Source organism: Saccopteryx bilineata, chromosome 8 (assembly GCF_036850765.1).
Source record: "Saccopteryx bilineata isolate mSacBil1 chromosome 8, mSacBil1_pri_phased_curated, whole genome shotgun sequence".
NCBI lineage: Eukaryota > Metazoa > Chordata > Mammalia > Chiroptera > Emballonuridae > Saccopteryx > Saccopteryx bilineata.
Genome location: NC_089497.1, coordinates 42,127,570 through 42,151,205, shown reverse-complemented (window position 1 = coordinate 42,151,205; position 23,636 = coordinate 42,127,570). Strand labels below are relative to the sequence as shown.

Sequence of the window (23,636 nt, the reverse complement as noted above, 5' to 3'; positions counted from 1 at the left end):
GCTCACGCAGTAATCACACAGAGTGCTTGCAGCTCGGAAACCAGCCAGCAAGCCTAACACAGCTGCTGTCCTCACACTCACCCACGTTCAGTCCTAGCCAAGTCCTGGGAGATTCATCAGCACATCAGTTAAGACAGGAAGAAGGCCTGGAGCTAACAGGAGCCTGTAAAGACCTCACACCTCAGCTTTGTCACTGGCACTTCTCTCTATATTCAGTAGTAATTTGTTTTCAATCTTTCTTCTGGACACACAGTAGATAACTCAATGAACGTCTGCTAAGCTGTGAAGACCTACCTCCAAAATCATTTCCAAGCCTAACTCGATCCGGTCCTTGAGGATTGGAGCTCTTGAGCCCAGAGGTGCTCCACTGCAAAGCAGAACTGGAGCAGAAGGCGCAGCGCCTGCTGTCTTCGCTCCTCCCTCCCTCGGGGGTTGGCCTGGGTTCTTATTCAGGGGACCAGGCAGGCAGGACACAGGTCTTCCTTGCCTTAGCATCCAAGCATGAGGCGGGTGGGGAAGGAGAATGGGAAGAGAAGCAGGCACTGCGAATACTTGCTTCTGCTCAGCCGGCGAGTGCCAGCACCTGCTCCCTGTGAGGCGGTGGTTAGGGCCCGGCTCTTGTCCCACCTAGAGGCCTGAACTCCCCCCACGGAAGCTCCGTCACACGAATTATTTACAGTTGGCCCAACTGCTAGGCCAAAGCCTTCTGGGATCAGGGATAGCATTCTTATTCACAGGGATATTGTCAGCTTTAACACAGTTCTGGTAATTCAGTAAATACCTGTTGAATGAGTGAATAATAACCTGACACACAAAGGTGAAAGGTCATGGCACAGAAAAAAGAGAACTGTAGTCACATGGTCACAAAGCCAGCGTTACCTTAGTACCCTCTGTGCATTTAGGATGCTTTGGGGCTTACACCACTTTCTTTGATGTACTTACTGTTAGGTAACACAATGGCCACCAATTCCAATGAAGCTGACCCCGCAGGCACTTTCTATGGCCCTCCCTCATGATGATTAAGTTGCCAACGGCAGCAGGCCCACATCCATACCCTGCACATGACTCAAAACACAGTCTCAGGCTCTGCTGACTCGGAATGAGTGGAGCTAAGGCGGCCGCTTCTTGGCCTGTCTGGTTCTGGGGCTAATTCAAGCATATGTTGGGGAAAACTGCCTCCAACCCCCTCAACACACTCTAACAGGCTCATGCTTTGGGGTGAAATGACTGCACTGCTAGAAAGCAATCAGAAGCAAACACTCTTTAGCTGGTGTCTGTCTGCCCTGTGACAGGGACAATGTTTCATCTGGATTTCTCTGCAAGCAAGAAAGCCTCACCCTGAACTTAAGGAGGAACCACTTTGATGTTGGGCAACAAAATCTGTCTCACACAGGGATGCTGAAGGAAAAACATTACATCAGTAAATCATCTAAAGTGATGACGGTACAAAGTAGCTGTTCAATAAGTGACAGCAACTCATCAAATCTGAATAACTTCCTTTAGGGTTACTAAGGAGTACACTGTGTTCTCATTAGTGCGATATTGTTGCAGATTTATCTTTTGCATTTCAACAAAAGAGGTTAGAGAATAGGTAATACCTCAGGGGCCAGACACCCCCACTTGGGCTTTCCAGGCTTCCTGCTCACTACCTCTGAGACACAGGCGCACATGTGTCACACACACACACACACACACACACACGTGCATGCGTACGTGTGCTCACTGCAATCAACCCCAGCGCCAGCTGGGAAGTGTGCTGTAGAATCCTGACAGTTTACTTTCCTTCCCATCTGACCTCATACAAACACATTTTCTTCACTACATCCCTGACCCCTAAATATACACACTCCATCCCCCACCCCACCCCCAATCTTTCTCAATTACAAAGCTCTTTTAAACCAACTAAAACTTAAAATAAATACCAATTTTGAAACCTGAAGCATGCTCCAGTCTGCTGTCAGGCGCTGACTTCTGCGGGAAGCCCCCAACTCCCGTTCGCGTCCGCAGCGTGCGAAGCGCGGGGGCCTCGTGCGAGGCTGGCACTGGCAGGAAAAACAAACACGTGGCCCCTTGCCAGCTGGGTCAGGCACCGCTATTTATAGCAGAAGCAAAGTGTGGGGAACTGGGGAGGCCTGAGGAGGAAGGGGCAGGAGCAGAGGGGCGGGATAATTCTAGCCCGCTGCTCTCAGGCTCCACCAGCTGCGGAGGGTCCCCTGCTGAGGCTCCCCCACTCCCAGGTGCAGTCCATCCTGGGCCTGACCAACACCAGCGCAGGGCTGGAGAGAGGCAAGTCTCTGAGGGCAGAGAGCCTGCTAGCTTGCTCATTACTGCAGCCCGGCGTCTGTCAATCACAGTGCTCGGCACATAGTGGGCATGCAATAAGCATTTGTTGATGAAAGGAATAGATGAGCCTGACCAGGTGATGGCACAGAGGCTAGAGCATGCAGGGGTCCCCAAACTACAGCCCGCGGGCCGCAATGCGGCCCCCTGAGGCCATTTATCCAGCCCCCACTGCACTTCTGGAAGGGGCACCTCTTTCATTGGTGGTCAGTGAGAGGACCACTGTATTTGGCAGCCCTCCAATGGTCTGAGGGACAGTGAACTGGCCCCCTGTGTAAAAAGTTTGGAGACCCCTGGATAGAGCATCAACCTGGGACGCTGAGGACCCAGGTTCAAAGCCTAGGGGTCGCCAGGTTGAGCATGGCATCAGATATGAACCCATGGTTGCTGGCTTGAAGCCCAAGGTCGCAAGCTTGAGCCCAAGGTCACTGACTTGACTGGAGCCCCCTAGCCAAGGCACATATGAGAAGCAACCAATGAACAACTAAGATTGCCACCGCTATGAGATGAGGCTTCTCATTTCTCTCTTTCTCTCTCTCTCTCTCTCTCTTGCTTTAAAAAAAGAAAAAAAGGAATAGATGAGCTTTTCTTTTCTGACTACCCCACCAGGTGACAGATGGAGGAGGGTGAGCAGGTGTAAGGGAGGTGAGTGAGGAATGCCTAAAACAGTGCTTCTCAAAACCTATGGGATGTTAAAGTGTGCTAGCAAAAATAAGATAAGGAAATGCCATGTTAAGAAAAGCTAACTAGGTTTCTTTTTCTGCAGGCCTTTTCAGAGCCTTTAATATGCTCTTATACATCGTGAATCACCGAGAGGAGGACAGAGTAGGCACTGAAGCCGAACTCACTTAACCACAGGCCTAGACTTACTTGACCACAGGCCTGGACTTATTTGACCACACTCCTCTTTTTTCTCAGAGTACCATTACTGAGGGGAATTTTGTCAAATACACTTTGGGAAATGTTGGCTTAAGAGGTTCCTGGAGAATATCCCAAAAGCAATTTGTAAAACAGCATGATCCCATTTTTGTAAATAAAAAAATTACATATAAATATGTGGTATATAGTTATTTGGATTGTCATAGGAAAACTATCAAGAGGCACAAATGTTCATGTTAGCTATTTCTGATTATTAGGGGATTTTCACTTTTTTACATTAAACACTTCAGAAATATTCAAAGTGGGTAGGTTATCACTTTTATAATTAAGAAGGCAAATTTGGGAGGCGGGAGCTATCCTCAAATATTATGATGTCATCACACAGTAGTTTAATTAACTTCCCATAGGCACGGAGGCCTTATTTCCCCTGCGCCAAAAAAAAAGTCACTCTTTGCCCATTCTCCCATCTAAACATTTTCCTGTTCCTACTTCCAATATTCAACTCTTTTGGCTTGTAAAGAACACCTCCCCCAATTCCAGAATTCTGTTGCTTATACATAATATGGACAAGGGTTTTGGAAAAAAATGAAAACACATTTAATAACCTTTACAAATCAAATTACTTTGGTTATTAGTAAATCCATCAAGTACTTAGTTTGCTGAAATTATCATGTTGGGCATATTAACATTTAAAGACTGCTAAAGTACTAATTTGTTCATTTAACTGATTTGTAAATATAATTAAGAGTCATTGAGATTTAGTGAATGTTACACACCAGGTTTTGTCACAACATGAGACTAAGGCCAATACTGAGAACCGGAAGAAATAACCAATTATAGTATAAAACAAAGAAAAGTATTTGCCCATCTGTTGAGTTACTATATGTGAAACAATGTATGTGTCCTGTCTTGTCTAACCTATACAAAATTCTCTGAAGTAAGTTGTGCTGTATTGTCATCCCCGTTTTACAGATGCAGAAATTCAGGCTTAGATTAAGTATCTTGCTCAAGTAAAGGATTCAAAACTAGGGCTACCTACTTCCCCCGACTGCTGATTTTGGTGATCTTGGTAGATTCAGGCAGAGACACAATAAACTTTTCTAACAAAGGAACTTAAGAAAGGCTGTCAGTCTGAGCTGGAGTCACACACACACATGCACCAGGTTTCAGGAGGGACTGGGCTGGCAAGTCCCATGATGCACTCTGCATCCAACACATCCTGAAGATGCATTGTCCCCCACGCCACCCACAGTCAGTCCTGAGGTCTGACACCCCAAAGCTGGCAGCAGCACTTGAGTCTGGTTCCACGTTATATGCAACAGCATGTTTGCCAGACAGTGAAATTCTTCCATTTCTTAGTCTGGCTTCTCTCATCTCCCTTCTGTTTATCCACAAGCATTAGAATGTAGGTTCCTAACCGTGGCTGCACAGCAGAACCTTCTGGGGACACTGAAACACACCAGTGCCTGGGCAGCCCCTCAGACAAATGAAGTTAGAACTTCTGGAGGTGGAGCACAGGCAACAATCAGTGTTTTTAAAACTGTCTCCTGGAAACTGTCGTGCGTAGCCACAGTGGGGAAGCACTGGGGGCCTCTGCGCTGGAGCTGGAGGTCGTTTTGATTCCAAATGTCTCCAGAAATGCCCTGATTGCCCTGGACATGACTAGAACTGAGAGTTCTGCATAAAAAGGCTCCTGGCTACCCTGTTTTAAAGAAATTCTTGAAAGCTGAGGGGTTTTTCTTTGTTTTGTTTTGTCTTCCATTTCACACATTTATTTTAAGGAATAAAACATTTTCTCAAAGCCTTTCTCAGAGTTCCCCAGACACTTTCTGGACGTTTAGATTCCTAGTTTTCTCCTTGTCACATAAAAGCGAACACCCGAGCGGAGGCCACCACCTGCAAGCAGCACCTCGCTGAGCGGTCAAGCAGGCTCCAGGGGAGCAAGGGAAACGCTCCGAAAGGTCCCTGGACCAGGCACTCCTGCTGACTGGGGCCACCGGCTGTGAGGTTAGCGGGAGACCAGAAGTCTTCTAAGCATATGCACATTTTAAGGCTTGCACATGAAAGCCTGAAATGCCATCAGTGATTTTCTTAACAAAGCCAGAGTGGTCGCAGGGACTCACAGACCACCAGGAAGTGAAACAGGTGCTGGCTACCCAGGGGTCCCAATCCACTGAACACCAGCGGATCCTAGTGCTTTGCCATCGCTGGAAGCGGCTTTTTGACATCCCAAAGGGTTAACAGCTCAGCCTCTAGCTTCTGGCCTTCACTAAGGAGGCCATTCTTAGTTGGGTCCCTACTGGGGAGGAGCCGCCCCCCCCTTTAGGGACTTGGGCCCCCCCCCAGGCCCACCCTCCACCCCTCCTCTCTGCAGCCCTCCCACTCCAGGAATGAAGCTGCTGCTGCCCAACATATACCCAGACTGGTTTCATCTCCTTCCAAATCCATGTTGTGTCTTAACTCCTGCCAAGAATAAAAATTAAAACACTCACACACATCATGCATGTATGGGAGCAGAGGGCAGGGCTGGAAGTTGAAGCTGAAAAAGACCAGGCAGAAAGTGGGAGGGGCAGGGTCCTGATGAAAGTCAGGGTCTGAGGACCCCCCCGGGGGTCTGTCATGTCCTGCCTGAGGCCCCTGCTGGCTGCACACAGGGTCAGACCTAAGGGGCAGTGTTGGCAGCACCTCCCCTCCTGTTCCTCCGACACCCCATTGTGCACCCTGAACCCCCACCTCTGCCCGGAGGGGCACAGAGCAGCCGGATCACCAGCACTCCAAAGGCCGGAAGCGGACTCCGTTCCCCACACTGGGAGGAGCCTGTTCCTTGCCAACTCCAAAATGAAGAAAACAGTACTTGGAATGACACGTGGACCCTGGCGATGGAGGTGGCTTCCAGGCTGCTGTGGCCACCCAGAAAAACAGGTCTGGAACGGGAGCCTCTGTTCTTGGGACCCTGTCCCCACCACACCCAGGGCAGGCAGATGCCTGAATCTGGGGGCCAGGCGGCCAGCAGCTCCAATCAGCCCCCTCCTGTTCTCTCTCACTGCTGACAGCTTCCTTCTCGGCAAAACCAGGAGCCGCTGCACTGCAGAATACCACACCTGACACCTCACTCACTCAGGATGCTGAACTCAGAGTTCACACAGTGGCCCTTGACTCAACTCTGAATCCCACCTTCGGCCCCCTTCTGCTCCCCCAAATGGTGAACTAAGTACTCACATTGCTCAAACCTGTCCAGATGGAACCACCCTGACTCATGGAATCATTTGCCTTACAAGTCTGTAAACTCCGAACACCCATTCAGTACAAGGCTCTGGGAATCCAAAAATAAAGTTCAAGCTTTCTCTAAGAGCTCAACCGATGGCAGGGTGTAACACAGACACATCTCAGCGCCTGTGGAACAGTGGGAATCCAACCTGAGTGCCCTGGGCTGGCGCTCCCCCCTGTCCACGCCACCGTTAGGAGGGTAGGAAGAGGATGACACACTTCTTTTGAAAAGAGTAACGTGGCATCCATCCTTGTTCCATCTGGCACACAGAAGAGTAATGAAAACAAAGCAGGATTTTTAAAACCCTTTTGTCTTGATAACTATTGAATCTGGGTGAATCTTTTGTGTGTTTGATTTTTAAATAAGCAAATAATACATTTCCCCCCCAACAGCATAAGTAGAACAAGACCTCCCCAAACCTTCCTAACCCTGCACCAACCTCCAGGAACCACCCCCACTACTTTTATCACCCACCTCCCCAACGTCTTCTTACTGAAGCCAAACAGCACTGTCAGACACGTGTCAGTGGGTACCCAGCTTCTGGTGGGGGTGGGTGGTGTACCCCCTCTTTACCTTCAAATGCTCCCCAGTGTCGGGCAAAAGAGGCCACCCCTCTCCTGAAAGGAGACTGCGGGTCACAGCCAGACAGCCTCCCTGGCCCTGGCTCAGGGTTGTGGAGCCAGCGGGCTGCCCTCCACGCCCTCTGCGTCCTTTCCTGGGCTTCCCTGCCCAGGATGGGCCCTCCCCAGATCCTGAGCACAACTCACCAACAGCATGTCCCCAAGTCGGATTCTTCCCTGACTGCAGAACCAATCACGTGCAGGGGCCTTGAGGTCCAAGTGAAAGACCATTCCTTTGCCCTGGGCCTCCATGTCCTCACCTGTGAAATTCCCAAATGTGCCACAACTGACACAAATCTTCCAAGAATATAGGCTTTGGGGAAAGAATTATAAATCAATAGCTTATCCAAGCCAAAATAATAATCACGATGCTGACAATGGTGACCATCGAGCCCTGACTCTGAGCCAAGCACTCTTCTCATGAGAATGTAGGTAATGCAATTCAGCGTGGAATGGCTCTCTAGCTTGGATTTGGGAAATACTCCGAATCTAGGTTCTTGAAAGGCACTCTTCCATGGTAACGAACACGCCTTTGGCCCCATGTGGAAGATGCCCGAAGAGTCGTTCACAGGATGCTCTTAGCAAGCCTTACTGCTGGGGATCTGCATAACCAGAAACAGCTCGGTATGAAAGCTCAGTGACTGAAGAGAGGCAGGGTGAGTTTCAGTGGGTGGCATCCTTCCCACGAGGGAGAACTCCCCAGCCCAGGGAAGGGTAACACACCTCCTCTTAGCTGAGATGAGAAGAAACAAGGGCTTATTGCGTTTCCCCTCCATCCAGGCGACAGACATCAACACTGGCATTTGGTTCATTTCCTTTTGTGAGGAAGACTATTTCTGCCTGCCTAAGAGTCCATCTCAGCTGAGCTCACTGTTCCTCTTGATGCCCTGAGCTGGGCTCGCTGTTCCTCTTGATGCCCTGAGCTGGGCTCGCTGTTCCTCTTGACGCCCTGACTTTGAGAACACACAGAACTTTGTCATTAAGGAGCCTCCCTGCTCCACCACCTCGGAGGCCTGCTTTTTCTAGAGAGCGGAGAAGGGTGGTGGTGGTGAAAACTGGAACCCAATCCAGCTTTCCACAGACTGTTCTGGAGAGAAGGTACTAGAGGAGACCTAGCAAGCACCAGAGTTCCTTCCTCCTAACTCTCACGGACGCTCCCAAAATGAGTGAGGCCCACGCTGTGACTCCAGGTGCATGCGCGTTCACAGGCGGCCACGCCCCCGCGGTACGGAATGCCATCCCTTTATGGGGCAATTTTTTAAAAGCATCACATTTATAAATTTGTATTTTTCTAAATACTATAAAGCCTATTTGTGAAAGCCTTTTTAAGACTCCCCACCACCACCATAAATCAGGAGAAAAAGAAATGATTTGTCCAATCATGTATTTATCTTTTGGCTCAGATAATATGGCTCCTACCCCTAGACACACGCCACCTGGCAGGTACCTACAGAAGCCACTGGGATTCTTTTCCAGGACTCTCACTGTAGGAAAATGGCTGGAGATTAGACTGCTGCCCTGAAACAAGTCTTTGGTGCGAACTTTGGAACGCCAAGTCCTGTGGGGGCAGAATACTACCCCTGCAAGCACAGATAAGATTGTTTAAAGGAAGCAACTGAACCCTATAGCCATTTCCTGCATACCTGAAAGCATGAAATGCTAATCATCCTTCTCCGCACCTGAACCCATGCGCTGCAAATTTAACCCAGGCTCTGCTAATCGGCTTGATGATTACAGAAACCGAATAAATACGATGAGGCTGCAGAGATCTGGGCTCTGAGTCCTAGAGGCTGGGAGCCCCCGGTAACCAGAGGCAGATTTAACGGCAGGTGCAGCAGCCGGTGCACTGGGCATGTGCCCTGGGCCTCAACTTCTGAAGGACCCTGCAAAACTCCAACTTTGCACTTTTTTCTAATGACACCAATTTGGTTTCATATGTACAATTTTAACATTAATAGGTACATAATATTTTTTATTTATTTAAAAATATGGCTAACATGTATTTTTATTTTCCCTGTCTTTCTCTCTTTTTTTTTAAGGGGCCCAATATTTTCTTCTGCGCCCAGGGCCTCACTTGACCTTAATCCGCCTCTGCCTGTACCCATCTTTCTCTATGTTGTGTCTTGTGTGTTTTTTCTTAAGTTCTTCCAGCGCCACCCACTGCCAACCTGATCTTGGCAGTACCTCCTGTGGACAGAATGGAAGGAGGTGGTTTAGGGCAGTGGTCCCCCACCCCCGGGCTGTGGACCGGTACTGGTCCGCAGAGAAAGAATAAATAACTTATATTATTTCCGTTTTATTTATATTTAAGTCTGAATGATGTTTTATTTTTAAAAAATGACCAGATTCCGTTACATCCGTCTAAGACTGACTCTTGACGCTTGTCTCAGTCACGTGATACATTTATCTGTCCCACCCTAAAGGCCGGTCTGTGAAAATATTTTCTGACATTAAACCGGTCCCTGGTCCAAAAAAGGTTGGGGACCACTGGTTTAGGGGAAAAGGCTGGATTTGGTAAGGAACACGGGCTCACACTCACACAGTTCAGCTGTTCTCTATCCTCTGCCTCCCCAAATTGAGGCAAGGGCCAAGGCTGCTGGAAGCATTGATGTAATCACTATTATAGACTCCCCGACTCTGGACTTAGACCCAGGAAGCCAAGGAGCCAGGAGGCTCTACCCTGACAGCATAAGGAAGGATTGCTGGCCTGGAGGGAGTGTCATCCCCCAAGACTTTAAAGAGCTTTGAACTCTCCACTGCATTAGTGCTCAGTATTAGTGGCAAACCTGGCACAGGTGTTGTCAGTCCCCTAACAATGGGACAGCGTGGCAGAGCCACTGCGTGGCGGCCCAGAGCGCTCCCTGAGTCAGGTCAGCTGCAGATGGGAGAGCAGGCGGAGGGAAGAAAGAGAAGCAGAGGAGGAGGGGGAGTGTGGATTTGGGTCACCAGCATGGAATGTCCACTTCCAGAGGGGCCAATGACTGTTCTTCTCCCTCGTGCTGAACTCTGACACACCTGGCTGGTGTCCTTCAGTGTGAGAAGGTACCAGCTGGCCTCGGCTCGGTGTTTATTCCAAACAGGAAGCAATGGGAGCAGGGTCTAAGCTTCAGTCCCCAGGGTTGGAACTCTCTACCGAGTACACCCCTTTCCTCAGCCCCTGGACATGTCCAGCCTGGTTCAGCCCCCATTCCTACGCAGTGCCCGTTCTCCTCACTGGGGTCCAGAGATGCAGTGGGGTTGGCTGAACTCCTTCTTCTGCTTCGGTTATAAAATCCACCATCATCATCACCTATCCCCCCCCAAACAGCCTCCCTGTTGAGAATAACTGCTGAGTGCACTGAATACTGAGGTTTCTGCCACCAAGCTCCCAAGGAATCCTAGTTTGTGAGGCTGATGAGAAAGAAGCAAGTCCCGGCAGGGAAAACATTCTCAATCTCTCAGCACCTGATGGGTCCTCCTCCTGAAGGACCATAGAGCCGGCCCCAGGGCTCAGCACAGACACTGCTGGGACCTGGGCTGGGCTGAGAGCAGCGGCCTGCGGGGCTGGGGGACCCTGCGCAGGATGTGGCCCGGAGGAGGGCTGCTGCCTGGGGAAGCTCACTTCCCAACTGCGCGCCCACAGCTCCTAAGCAAGTAAAACAAACTATTGAGGAGGAAGGCAAACAGCTCGTGCGCTCCTCCTGTCTGTTCAGGAACGGGGTGGGAAGGTCTGCACAGCTGACACTTCCAGATGTGGAACCAAAACACAGGCAGCTCCTGATAGTTTACCAGCCTGAGCTAAACTCCAGTAGCACCAGCGCCAGGCCTGTTCAGTGGACAAAGAAAGAGAAATGGCATTGCAGACGCTGCTCAAGGTAGGTGTCAGCATGGGGCGCTGGGCTCCTCCTTTGCCAACCCCTTGCTCCCCAACTGGATGGAAGAGGGGTGTGTGTGTGTGTGTGTGTGTGTGTGTACGTACACACACATACGTGTATACAAGGGTTCAAAGGTTGGGGAGAGAAGGACAGGTTTTAAAACTGGAGGAGACAGCTAGTGACCGACAACCTGGGAAGACAATACAGTATGTGGTTCAAACTATGTATTGACATTCTGGAAAAAACAACTGTGAAGATATTCACCGAAAACAGCAGTGGTGGCTAGGGACCGGGAGCAGGAAGGAAGGAGGGCGGAAGAGGGGAACGGGGATTTTAGGCGGTGGAACTATTATTCTGTTTGATGCTGTAATGGTGCATATGTGTCATGCATTTGTCAAAACCTATAGAATGTGTAATGCACAAAGTGAGTTTTAATGTAAACTATGAGCTTTAGTTAATAACAAAGTGTCAACACTGGCTCATCAGTTGTAACGAATTTACTACACCAACATATGGAAAACTGGTAGGGGGTAAGGAGTGTGTGGCAACTCACTGTAACTTCCACTTAGTTTTTCCTGTAAATCTCAAATTGCTTTTTAAAAATAGGCCATTACTTTTTTTAAGTAAATGGAGGAGGCAGCTTGTGCCCGCGTCCAGCTCCCTGAAGTGCTGGAGACGTTGGATCTGAGGATTTTGTGTTGGATTTCTCCAACACATTTGTTGTCAGCACAGACCTCTTGGGATCTTTACCCCTATTTTTATTCTGCCTCAGCTTCTAGATCTAAAACCAAGTTAAAATGACTGAGATGCAATGTGAAGTCAGATCTACCCCCTGGGGGCAGACACCCAATCGTGCTGTCCCTTGTACCCCCATGCCTGTCAGCTCTCCAAATGCAGGGGCCATCTATGTGACCTGCGTGCCTGGCATCGGGCCTGACCCCACCAGGCCCGCCTCAGTGTGGGGACTGAACTATTCTTCAATTAATCCCACATTCCTCATGTCCCTGGCTCGTGGTTCCAAACCAGACTCAACAGAGCTCCAGTTCAACCCAGGATCTGTGCGAACAGGATGGGATGGTCCAGGCACACTTAGTAAACCCCAGATCAGGGGTCTCCAAACTTTTTACACAGGGGGCCAGTTCACTGTCCCTCAGACCATTGGAGGGCTGCCAAATACAGTGGTCCTCTCACTGACCACCAATGAAAAAGGTGCCCCTTCCAGAAGTGCAGTGGGGCTGGATAAATGGCCTCAGGGGGCCTCATTGCAGCCCGTGGGCCGTAGTTTGGGGATGCCTGCCCCAGATGAACAACTAGACTCCACGCTCTCGGTGGAGTGAGAGCTGGGCTTCTCTGCATTTCCTAGACAGGCCCGTCACAGTGTGTAGCCGTTCAATAAATTCTTAAGTGAGTTACATGAAGGGCCAGAGAGGCATCCATTCTCATATCCCACTTCCGGGCGGACCTGGCAGAGCCATGGAGGTTCCTGAAGTCAGTGGCCTTGAGGAAGAGAGGACCTGGGCTGTGTCTGCCGCAGCCTCGCACGCTGCTTCCTGGCTTTTCTAAAACAGACACTCTAATATTACTAGAATTCTCTTTGCCACATACCCCCCGTATACACATATCAGAATGCATTTTTCTCACATAATTCCGTAAGTAATTATTTCATTTTGTTTGAAACTCATTACTCCCCTTTTGAGATTCAGGAGAGCAGTGCAGACAGGTTAAAAAAAAAAAAGATCACCAATTACACATGAGATTCTATTCTAGGCTCTGGGAAGAGAGTGGGGGACAAAAGAAAGTCCCTTATTTCGGCGGGTCTTTCATTCTAAAGGATAAGTACACCATAAGCAAGTAAACCAATAGATTTCTGTTGGGAGGATAACGTAATTTATGTTGAGGGAAATAAGTTAGGCTGGAGGGAGAGGGAATAATGGTGAGAGTGAGAGTTAATAAAGGCTGGTCAGGGTTCAGGGGGCCATGAGGCAGGGACCTAAACCAAGGGAGGGAGGGACTGTGCAGATATCGGGGACAGAGCCTTCCAGGCAGAGGGCAAGGCAAGTGTGATTTGCCGCCGCTGAGAGGGGAGGTTGCTCAGCTGGCTGGAGGAGCAGCCAGGAGTGGGGGAGGGGAGGTGGGGCAGAGGGAAGAGAGGACAGACCGGCAAGGGGTTCAAGGGGTGCGACTGAGAGCACTGAAGGTGTTTGGAGTTTTCTCTAAACGAAACAGGGTGCCGTGGAGAGGTCTGCTTCTCTTCTGGAAGCTGACTCTGACTTCTCTATCAAGAGACCATCAGGCACCGAGGTCCGGATCCGGAAGCATGAGAACACTTAGGAAGCTCCTGCAGTAGTCCAGGTGGGAGATGTCAATGGAAGATGGCCATGGGTGGTGAGAAGTGCAGGCTTCTGGATGTATCTTAAAGGTAAAGCCAATATCATTTGCCCATTTAAAGTGGAATGTGAGTGAAAGAACAGTCAAAGACGACTTGCAGATTTGTGGCCTACATAGTAGAATGAAAGATGCTGAATTGGGGCAGAAGCAGAGGAAAAGACCGAATGGAAAGTCTTTTCCAGTGACCTGGTGTGAGAGCAGCCACCTGAGGGTGCATGCACCCAGGGCCGGGCCTTGCCCCCCGGTGGGCCCATCTCTCTCCCCACTGTCTCGTCCCGTGATCTCTGAAGACCTTGAGCCAGTAGGGGTTCCATCAGCACAGTGTTCCATATACTCATCCCTCTACTTGTCCAATCAATCAACAACCCTCCTTTCATTGTCCCTCTTCCCTTTTCTTTCCTTTACTAATAACACCACCTTCCCCTGAATGCTCACAATGCATTTCATATACTTTTCATGCAGTACCCTGCTTTCTCTTTGCTACAACTTTAAGAAATTGGGGTCTCAGCTTCGTTTAGGTAGCTAGCCCAGGGGCATACACCTAGTAACTGGCAAGGTCAGGGTTCAAACCCATGCCTGTTTGGTTCTGAAGTGCCCCCTGAACCAGGATGCCACACAATCTCCAACCTGGGAGTGGCCCCAGAAATACTGCTCTCTCCTGGAACAACTATCTTTCTCCGGCACTTCACCCTCTTTCTAATAAGACTCACTTGGACTTCAGTCCTCCCACATGGGGTTCCCCAGATTGTCCTCAGACTCTACTGGTCCTTCCTCTCTCAGGAGGAATGTTAACCAGGATCCTTCTGCCATGAGATCTTTCCCTCTCCCACCTCTTACAGGACCCTGGAGCCCTTCCCTGACTCCTCCCACCAGAAAGGGAATGACAAGTTAACTGGAGTGACCTGGAAGGGTCTCCAGCAATAGGACCAACTGCTTCTTTTGTTGTGTGTGTGTGTGTGTGTGTGTGTGTGTGTGTGTGTGTGTGACAGAGACAGAGAGGAAGGGAGAGAGATGAGAAGCACCAAGCCTTCACTGAGACACCTTAGTTGTTCATTGATTGCTTTATCATATGTGCCCTGACCAGGGGGCTATAGCAGACCAAGTGACCCCTTGCTCAAGCCAGCAACCAGGGGCTCAAGTTAGTGAGCCCGTGCTCAAGCCAGCGACCCAACTGCTTCTTAACAGTGCTCCGAGGAGGCAGGTTGTGGACAGGGGAATAAAGCACAGAATTCCCATGATTTCCTCTGAGCTACCCCACTGGTTGCTCAGATAATTATCTCTTAAATCCTGGTGTCCTGTGTACCCCCCCTTAACCCAGAATGTCCTAGCTCCAGGTTTTCCACGTTTGTTAAAGAAAAATAAGGAACTGAGGGGTAACAACATGTCTTCCACAGCCAAACCTCTCCTCCTCTCCTCAGCCAGGAGGGAGAAGTCTGTTGCGCTGTTCTGCAGGTAACTGCCTGTAGAATTCTTTCTGCTGGCTGCCCGGTGAGTATTTGCCTGGAAGGTACCACTCCTGTCAGTTACCCGTCTGTCAAAGCTGCTACTTCCTTCCTCAGGGTGTTTTCCTGTGCAAGCTACCACTTCTCCTGACCAGTAAAAGGCTCTGCTCAGCCAAACGCCTTCTCCCCCTCACCCCACCCAGGGCACAGAGGACCTGCTTGATCAGATTTGCAGACACCCGAGGAGCAACTGGATTCAGCTGGCATCTATGGTGAAGCAGAGATTCAGACAGCCAACTCAGATGATGTCCCGGGGTGGGGGTGGGGTGGGGGGAGTCAGGAGACATGTTCTGAGAGGAGACCCAAGATGGAGGCGGCGTTCAGCACTGCCCTCAAAGTCTGACTGACACTGGCTGGGCCACAAAGCCCGGCTTCCTCTCACTGCTGCCCCTGAGCCGGTCAAAACCTTCAAGCTGTGGTCCCAGGTTTCAGTCTGGGTCTCCTTCAGCAAGTCTCATGAAGGGCCCTACCTACCCGTTAGATTTTGTTGCAAAAGAAACAGTTTTCCCCAACCTAAGGGAGCTCTGCTTTGGGGGAAGAGATTGTCTGGGCATTTTTCCTTCAAAGCCTGAGTTTTGGAGTCAGCAGCCCTGCAATGAAACCTTGGCTCTGCCCCTTACCAGCTGGGTGACCAGAACAAGTCACTGCAATTATGTAAGCTTCAGCTCCCCTCTCTACAGAATAGGATCATAATGCCCACCTTCGTGGGACTGCGGGGGGCCCACAGAGGGAAGGCCTGCAGTACTGAGCACAGGGTGGACTCCCTGCACAGCAGCGACCCCTCTCCTCCTCACCACAAGGACAACAGAGGCAGGCAGTGCTGCCCCTTCGGCGCGAGAGTCCCGAGCTCAGCTCACCCTCCAGGCCCACGGAGGACTCCCGGAGGGACAGGGTGATCGTTTCTCCCTCCCACGTGGAAGGGTACCTGCTGCTCCTGGAGGCTCCCCTCTTGGGAGAGAGGTTTGCCACATACACACAAGGCTTCGTTTGCAAAGTCAGAGGAACAAAAACGAACTCTGTCACAACGCCGCCTTCAGCAACCTGTTCCATTCTTTTCACCCAAATTCAAGACCTTTGTGGTGTTTCAGTGACAGGGGATTGGTTGCTAACCTTGTTGTTCCCCTTCGGGTAGGAGAGCTGAGCTCCCTCACCCCTCTCTCTCCCATTGTCAAAGACCACCCAGTGAAACTTGCTGGCAAGCTGCCACAGTCCGGACAGGCATAAGCCAGGCCTAACCACCCAGCCACCAGCCCCAGAACAGAAGGTTACAGAACCGAAAGCACCTGACTGTGGGCTTTCACCTGGCACTGACGCAGCCTTCACGATGGCGGACCACCAACGCTGTCAGGGGAGGGCTGCAGGTGACTGCTTCGGAGGCCTGCACGTGGGGAGAATCGTTAGAATCTAACACGTGGCTGTAGCATGGCAGATTTTTATATAACTTGTGCACTACAAAACATCCATTCATAATGACAGGGGTAAACAGCTGTGACTTTCCATCATTTTATGTTGGCTCACTTGCAAAAGGGGGAATCGCGCTGGCTGGCTGCACGAGGAACCCCCCCTCCCTCACGTGGGCACAAGGACCCCAAAAGGAACGGCTGCAGCCACACCCCTGGGGAGGCTCGTCGTTAGAATGCAGACAGTCAAGTGGGGGAGGCGATTTGTGAAATAATCGGGAACAGCCTCTGCTTTCACAGAAAAGTAATAAAGCCAGAACCCCCCCCCCCCCCATTTTCCTCTGCAATTAACTGTGTCCTATACCTAATAAACCTGCTGGGTTGTAATGTTAGGTAAATCCAGACTAGTAAAGGCACTCAGCTGAGATTAATCTGGAAAAATATTGGCAGAGCCAGGGAAAGTGGGGGCGGACTCCCCTCAAGCATCCAACTCCAGCCAGCCCAGCCTGCCCCCGCCCCTCCCCCCCTCCCCGCGAGGCCGGCCGGTGCTACCCGCCCTCCTCCTCTGACCCGGAACTCCCCTCCTGCTTGACAGTTACCTCTCAGCAGCCAAGGCGGTTCCTGCGCAACGGCAGGGCCCAGCACCCTTTATTTGTCCCTAAAATAAATGTCCCCTCACTTGCTACTCTGGGCATGATTTCAGAGCCAAGCACACTGACCCCGGACAGGTGAGCAGAGGGCAGATGGAACTGAAAGGTAAAAAGCTGAAGTTAGGCATGTGTTTCTAGGATTTGCAGTAGGCATGTAAGCTGAAGTTAGGCATGTAGATTTCTAGAAATCTGACATGGACAGGGGGGGAAAAAAATGACACGTTTCTCCTTCTGCCCTGAAAGCTATTCAGGAACTGGTGTGCTCACATTTCGGAGATTCTATATTCAATGCAGAGATTCTCATTTTTAACTTGCCTAAAATTCAAATAAAAACTACTCTGAACTTAAATCTGTCTCAAGACAGATTTTTTTTCAGCCTCCCATCTGCTGAGGAAAGGTAAGTTTTCAGGGAAAAAAACAACAAATGGTTGTTTGGGCAGAGGTAAAAGAACGTTTCCGGACTGCCAGTCCCATCTCTGCCTGAGAGGGAGGTGCTCCTCCACCAGGAAGCCTTTGCTGATTGAGCCTGTCCAGGCACCTGAACACCGGAGTCTGTGTGCACTGCTCCGCATGTCCCTCAGGCCTGGGATTCCAAATGCCACAGGCCCGGGTACACAGCAGGTACTCAATAAAAGCTGGGCCCGGGTACACAGCAGGTACTCAATAAGAGCTGGGCCCGGGTACACAGCAGGTACTCAATAAGAGCTGGGCCCGGGTACACAGCAGGTACTCAATAAAAGCTGGGCCCGGGTACACAGCAGGTACTCAATAAGAGCTGGGCCCAGGTACACAGCAGGTACTCAATAAAAGCTAGGCCCGGGTACACAGCAGGTACTCAATAAAAGCTGGGCCCGGGTACACAGCAGGTACTCAATAAGAGCTGTGGGAAGGATGAGGCTCCAGTCTACACACACGTCAGCCTCATGGCGTGCGATGCCATCCAAACTCCTTTCAGAGGAGAATAAACACTCCTTTATCACACTTTCTGCCGCCCAGCTCTATCTGCGTTATTTCTTACTCAACCCTACTGACCCTGACCGTATTACATATTCTCCTGCTACTAACAGGAGAACTAGCTGAGACTTTCCTTAACATTTTCTCTGGCAACCAAGTTAGGTTGACTGTGTGCTATTGGCTCTGATCTTTCTCCCATGATTTCCTCTTACTGCCCAATAATCCTGTCCCAAACATCAAAGGCCTTCTTTGAAGATAAGGCCAAATTAACCATTAGGAAAATAGAAACCATTTCCTAACTGTATTTCAGAAGATAGAACGACACAGGATCCCTCCGGGTTTTGTGAGGTAAACACTGCCCGGAACATCGGATCACAAGGCATTCACTGTAATACCATTGATAGAGACATAAACACAGTGCTTTCCTCACCCAAACCTAAGCAGGACTTCTCCACTGCGGCCTTATACTCCAAACCCCATAGTAAATGGTTTGTATCCAATATATCCAACAGTTTGCCTCAGGGAAAGGGGGTGCACATGCCCCCCCCAGGGGAAAGAGGCGACCATAGGCTCTGACTAAAAGAGCATCTGAGCCAAATTAGAATGAATGTTAGCCCAGATTCCACTCAAGCTGGAACTTCCAATACAAAATGATGAACATTCTATCTTCAAGGAGCCACACAACACATAAAACATGACTGACCCACTAGGCCAGAGAGACTAGATGGCGGGCAGAAAACCTCACCTGCTTCTTCTACTTCATTGCTGCTGCCTTTAGACTGTGTGAGTGTTGACTTCATGGGTCATGGGATCCAGGAAGCTTGTGCTGGGACTGAGGAGAAAGAGAAGAGTCTCATCTTTTGAACAACCAAATAAACAAACACTTCTGAACTATTTGCTTTTTATAAGGTGCACTGCTACAAACCACAGTAGTTCCTTATTAACCCATTTTATAAATAAGAAAACAAAGAAGACACGGTTTTTCTAAGATCAGAGGCTTCCTTAAATCTCTAGTTCTCTGGCTCCTTGCTAGAAATGAAGTAAAAAACAGGGGAAGGACAATGATGACATTGAAAACAGTCTGCTGATCTTACAAAACCATTACCTGTGCACCCAGCAGCCCATCTTCATCAATATTCACCGAGTATCTCAAGAACACATTATCAGCTGGCTTCATACAGAGTGAGGTGGGCTTATAGGGATGGGGTTTTGGGGGGCGGGTAAGGCAGCAAGCAAGAAATGAACCAGCAAAAGTCAAGGGTCAGCTACTAGATGGATCAGGCTGGAGCAGAAGGCTCCCTAGGGAAGTAACGTTATCACGAAGTAGGACTGAGCCACACGTGAGAGGTCTCAGATATTTGGATTGTAAACTTAGACTGTTTTAAGCTGGGTGGCAACTAGTTTGTGGTACTGATGGAGGATTGGTGGGGTGTGACAGTAGGCAGCACGGAGTCCAGCCATGTGTCAACAACAATTGTCAAGGGCACAGACAAGCGTGGTGGTAGCAGGGTAGGAGGGGCGGTGGTGACAGTGGAATAATAAAAGGGCAGGAAAGACTGGACAGACTTGGGAGGGAGTCTAACTCAAAGCAGTGGAGATGTAGGGATTCCTTAGCTCAGTGGTGTGAACCAGTGTGAGTGGAGCCCACAGGCACAGCCAGGGCCCCAACCCAAGCTTCCTAATCCTCAGGGCAGTGCCACTTGAGATGGATCCTTCAAGGCTGACTTCCTGCATCTCTGTTCCCTTTCTCTACCCATTACCAACTCTGAGGGCTCCACAGAGGCAAAAGGCCTATTTAGGAAAGCTTTTTGTAAACACGGATTTCTAGATTAAAAACAAACAGCCTCTACATCCCACCCTCCCAGCCCCAAATGATTCAGTCTCATAAGTGATGAAAATATTACATGTAAAGGCTTCATGTGGAGGCACCCTTAGGATTCAGGTTGTTCCCACCAGAGCAAAGAGGTTGCACATATCTGTTTTCTGTGATTCTTTGGTCAAAAACATAAAGATGCCTCAGGGCTGTCTGACTACAACAGAGTCTATACTTTAATCACAACTATGCGAAAAGTATCCATGCACAGGGATAAAGAAAAACAAGTTGTGTTACAGTATGGGATTGTGGATAATTTTTTTTTCCTGTATTTTTCTGAAGCCCAAAACGGGGAGAGACAGTCAGACAGACTCCTGCATGCGCCTGACCGGGATCCACCCGGCACGCCCACCAGGGGGCGATGCTCTGCCCCTCCAGGGCGTCGCTCTGTTGCGACCGGAGCCACTCTAGCGCCTGGGGCAGAGGCCAAGGAGCCATCCCCAGCGCCCAGGCCATCTTTGCTCCAGTGGAGCCTCGGCTGCGGGAGGGGAAGAGAGAGACAAAGAGGAAGGAGAGGGGTAGGGGTGGAGAAGCAGATGGGCGCTTCTCCTGTGTGCCCTAGCTGGGAATCAAACCCGGGACTTCTGCACGCCAGGCCGACGCTCTACCACTGAGCCAACCGGCCAGGGTGTGGATAATTTTCAAAAACAATTTTCTTTATTATTAGATGCTTGTGCAATAAATAGTTTTGGATGACTGAACTCGCAATAAATAAAAATTGGGAAGGGGAGGTGGGATGGAGAACCACCCTTGGACTAAGAAAGCTTATTTCCCTGGGGCAAGATGCTCTCCCAGTTTGATGTACTATAAATGTTTGCTGTATTGAAGCATGGAGATGACAAGAATTTCCATATATTAAACAGATTTTTAAAAATCTAACAAATCACTTTCTTTCTTTCCCCTCTCCAATTTCCATTTTCTTCCCCTCTCTCTTATTTCCCCAGACAGCAAGGAAGTTTGAAGTTTAAAGAATGCATAATATCTTCTGGTGCCAGGTTAATTCTTATTTAGAAGCTAGAAAGTCCTAATAGTAATTATCTGTTGCAATTGGGTCTTCTTTGGTTTCTTCCCACTTGTTTGAGAGACACACAGAGAAAAATCGTATTCGTTTATCATATCAGTGTCTTTGCTGAAATCTGAACCCGGACTCCCTAGAGGCCTGTGAGATATAGTACTGTGACCACCAGGTTCATTTTTCACCCTCCTTGCTTAAACGCTGGGATTCCCTGGGTAAGTCAACTGAATTATTTCATGAGTAAAATCTCCTACTCCTTCTTAGGGCATGGAGCCACAGGGAAGTTGCTAAAGAGAACTGGGAGCCCAAACATTTGAAAGAGCACTTTAAAGTAGGGAAAATCTCTAGACCCATTTGTAGGATGGAGAGGAACATAAATCACCCTCTTATCACAAGTTGGTCAACCAATCAACAGCTAAGAAGGGTCCTCTCTGTCCCCACCCCCACCTCCCCTTCCCAGATGTGGTCAAGGAACCAATCATCCTGACCTCAATCAATCTCCTCTCCCAAGTTAAGCCAACTCCAGTGGTTTGGGTTTTCTTCTGAAAACTGGCTCTTACTCTCCTGAGATCTCTTGAAAGAAGATAAAAGGGACAGTGTCTGCCATTTCAATCCTCAGATTTTGTAGGTACAGATGGCTTCTAGCCACCTGAAGGGCCAAACTCTAATAAGTGGACGTGGGCAGGGTGGGCAAAGTGGCCCAGCGAGGCAATGCTTACTGCCTTTATTTTTACCTCTTTCCATAAACTCACTCCAAAAACTCATCTGGCAGGAAAAATCATAACTCTACCGCCATTCCCATCCTGCCTCTGTCCCACTGACCCCAAAGTGCTTCAAGATTACCATGGGAACTTTCTGGGTTTCAATTATGAGGCCATTAAAAAGTGCCAATTATAAGACCTCAGAAATGTTCCTGGGTAACCTGTTACACACCTCAAAATGGCCAAGCTCTTGCCTCAGAGTCGCTTTAAGTAAAGTTCAGAAAACAGGTCACCCAGATGTATCAATATAAAGCCCCTCAACCCCCACTTCAGTCCAACAAGATGGTGTTTGAATATTGTCCATGCTGCCCTTGAGAAAATGGGGATTGATTTATCAGCTGCAGCCAGAGGAACAACAACTACAAAAAACCCACCCAAAACAAAACAACAACATCACAGAACTGGGCTGCCTGTTTAGGACCCAGTCATGGAATGAATCAGAAATGTGTGCACATTCAAGAATTTTGAAAATGACATTTGTTCAAATGGCCAATGTTTGCCAAGTTCTGGGTAAGAAAAAATTAGGTGACAAATGTCATACAGGGCACTTGGAGGTAGCAGCACATGGGCCAGATACCAAAATATACTTTTCACTCAGTCCACTCGAAGAGGTAACTCTGGGTCAAAAACGTAGGTGAACCCATTTGAACTAACTGAGAAGGGATGGGGGAGGGGCAGAACACCCCACCACACCCAGAAAGTGCCTGTTTAGGACTGCTGGTGTGCGGTTTGGGTATTCTTAGCTCTACTGCCACATCTCTGGAGGGACACAACAACCATCCAAGTAACCCTGCCACTGCCACCCCCACCCCCAAAACAAAGCTAAATGAAACAAATCCCCAGGACTCCTTAAATTCCTCCAGGTCTGCTCGCCCACCACCCTCAATATTCTCCCGTCACCTGGAAGAGCAAACTAATTCCGGGCACCCTGAAAGTTTAACAAGCCTTTAAAAACCCAGCTGACAATTCTTCCTGGGTTCCTTGCCCCTCCCCACAGCTCCTCCCCACTTGTTCAGAGGTTCACTGGTCCACCTTCTCACAGTTACACAAACAGAAAACTCCCAGCACAACCCCGGGGCCACGCTGCGCGCGCGGATACAAGAATACACACACACACACACACACACACACACACACACACACTCACTCCATTTGACCGCTGCCCCAACCCCACAGACACCTCCGGACACCCCACTTTAGCCTTGTCCTTTCCACCCCTCCCCCTAGGGATGCTCTTTCTGGGGCTGTTTCGCTCCCGGTCCGTTTGTTCCCTCTCGTAGTGTTTTCCGTTTTAAACGCCAATACAGTAAACCCTCACCCTGACGAAAGAGACCAAACGGGTGTGGGGTGGTTCCGTAGATTTGCCGATCCCGATGTGGGCTTCTCCCCCGTGGCCTGGCGCACGGAGCCGGAGGGCTGGTGTCAACCTTCAGGGGGAAGTTTGGAAGGCTGTCCCGGCGCTTCTTCCACCATAGGAGCTTCCGGGAGCTACCGGCCAGACCGCACCCGCAGGGACCGAGACGGGCGCCCCAGGGATCCCGTGCCAGCCTCGCCCCAATTTCTCGGTCCCCGCGCCGGCGCGCCCCGCCTCGGCCACAGCCCCGCCAGACCCGCAGGCCGAGCGCTCGGACTAGCTGCTGCCGCCCGTGCGTCCCCGTCAGCCACCCGCTGGCGCTTCCTCGGCATCGCCGGCCTGCGGTTGCCTCCTGCCCCCTCCCCTTCCCAAACCAACAAATAAACACAACTTTTTATGAAAAGAAAACAAACTTCTGCGACGTGACTCACCTCTGGTGCAGCCGGCCCCAGGGAAGGGAGAGCCGGGGGCCCGGGGGCCAGCGTGGTGGGCGCAGAGGGAGAGCCACACAACGCCGCGCCGCACAGACGCACAACCCGCACAGTGACACCCAGGAACACACAACCGCAGCGGGAGCAACAAAGGAGCCCCAGACCAAGAAGTTGCCGGCCGGGGAGGGAGGGCGCGTGCGGGCGCGTGCGGCTGCGGCCGGCGTGAGTGTGTGAGTGTGTGCGTTTGCGTGTGCGCGCGCGGCGGCTGACACCCGCGGGCCGGGCTCAGGATCCCCGCGGCAGGAAGCGGGGGCCGTTGCGGCGGCGCCAGCAGGAGGACAAGGCAG

The 23,636-nt window shown here is 50.2% G+C and overlaps 1 protein-coding gene across 1 annotated transcript in view; it reads right to left on the bottom strand.

The window, feature by feature from the left end:
- BOC (BOC cell adhesion associated, oncogene regulated) overlaps positions 1-23,092 on the bottom strand; it is an 80,910-nt gene extending 57,818 nt beyond the window's left edge. The window contains 2 exon segments of the mRNA XM_066240921.1: positions 18,601-18,687; positions 22,823-23,092. The gene's annotated coding sequence lies outside the window, so the exon portion shown is untranslated.
- Positions 23,093-23,636: the final 544 nt, after the last annotated feature.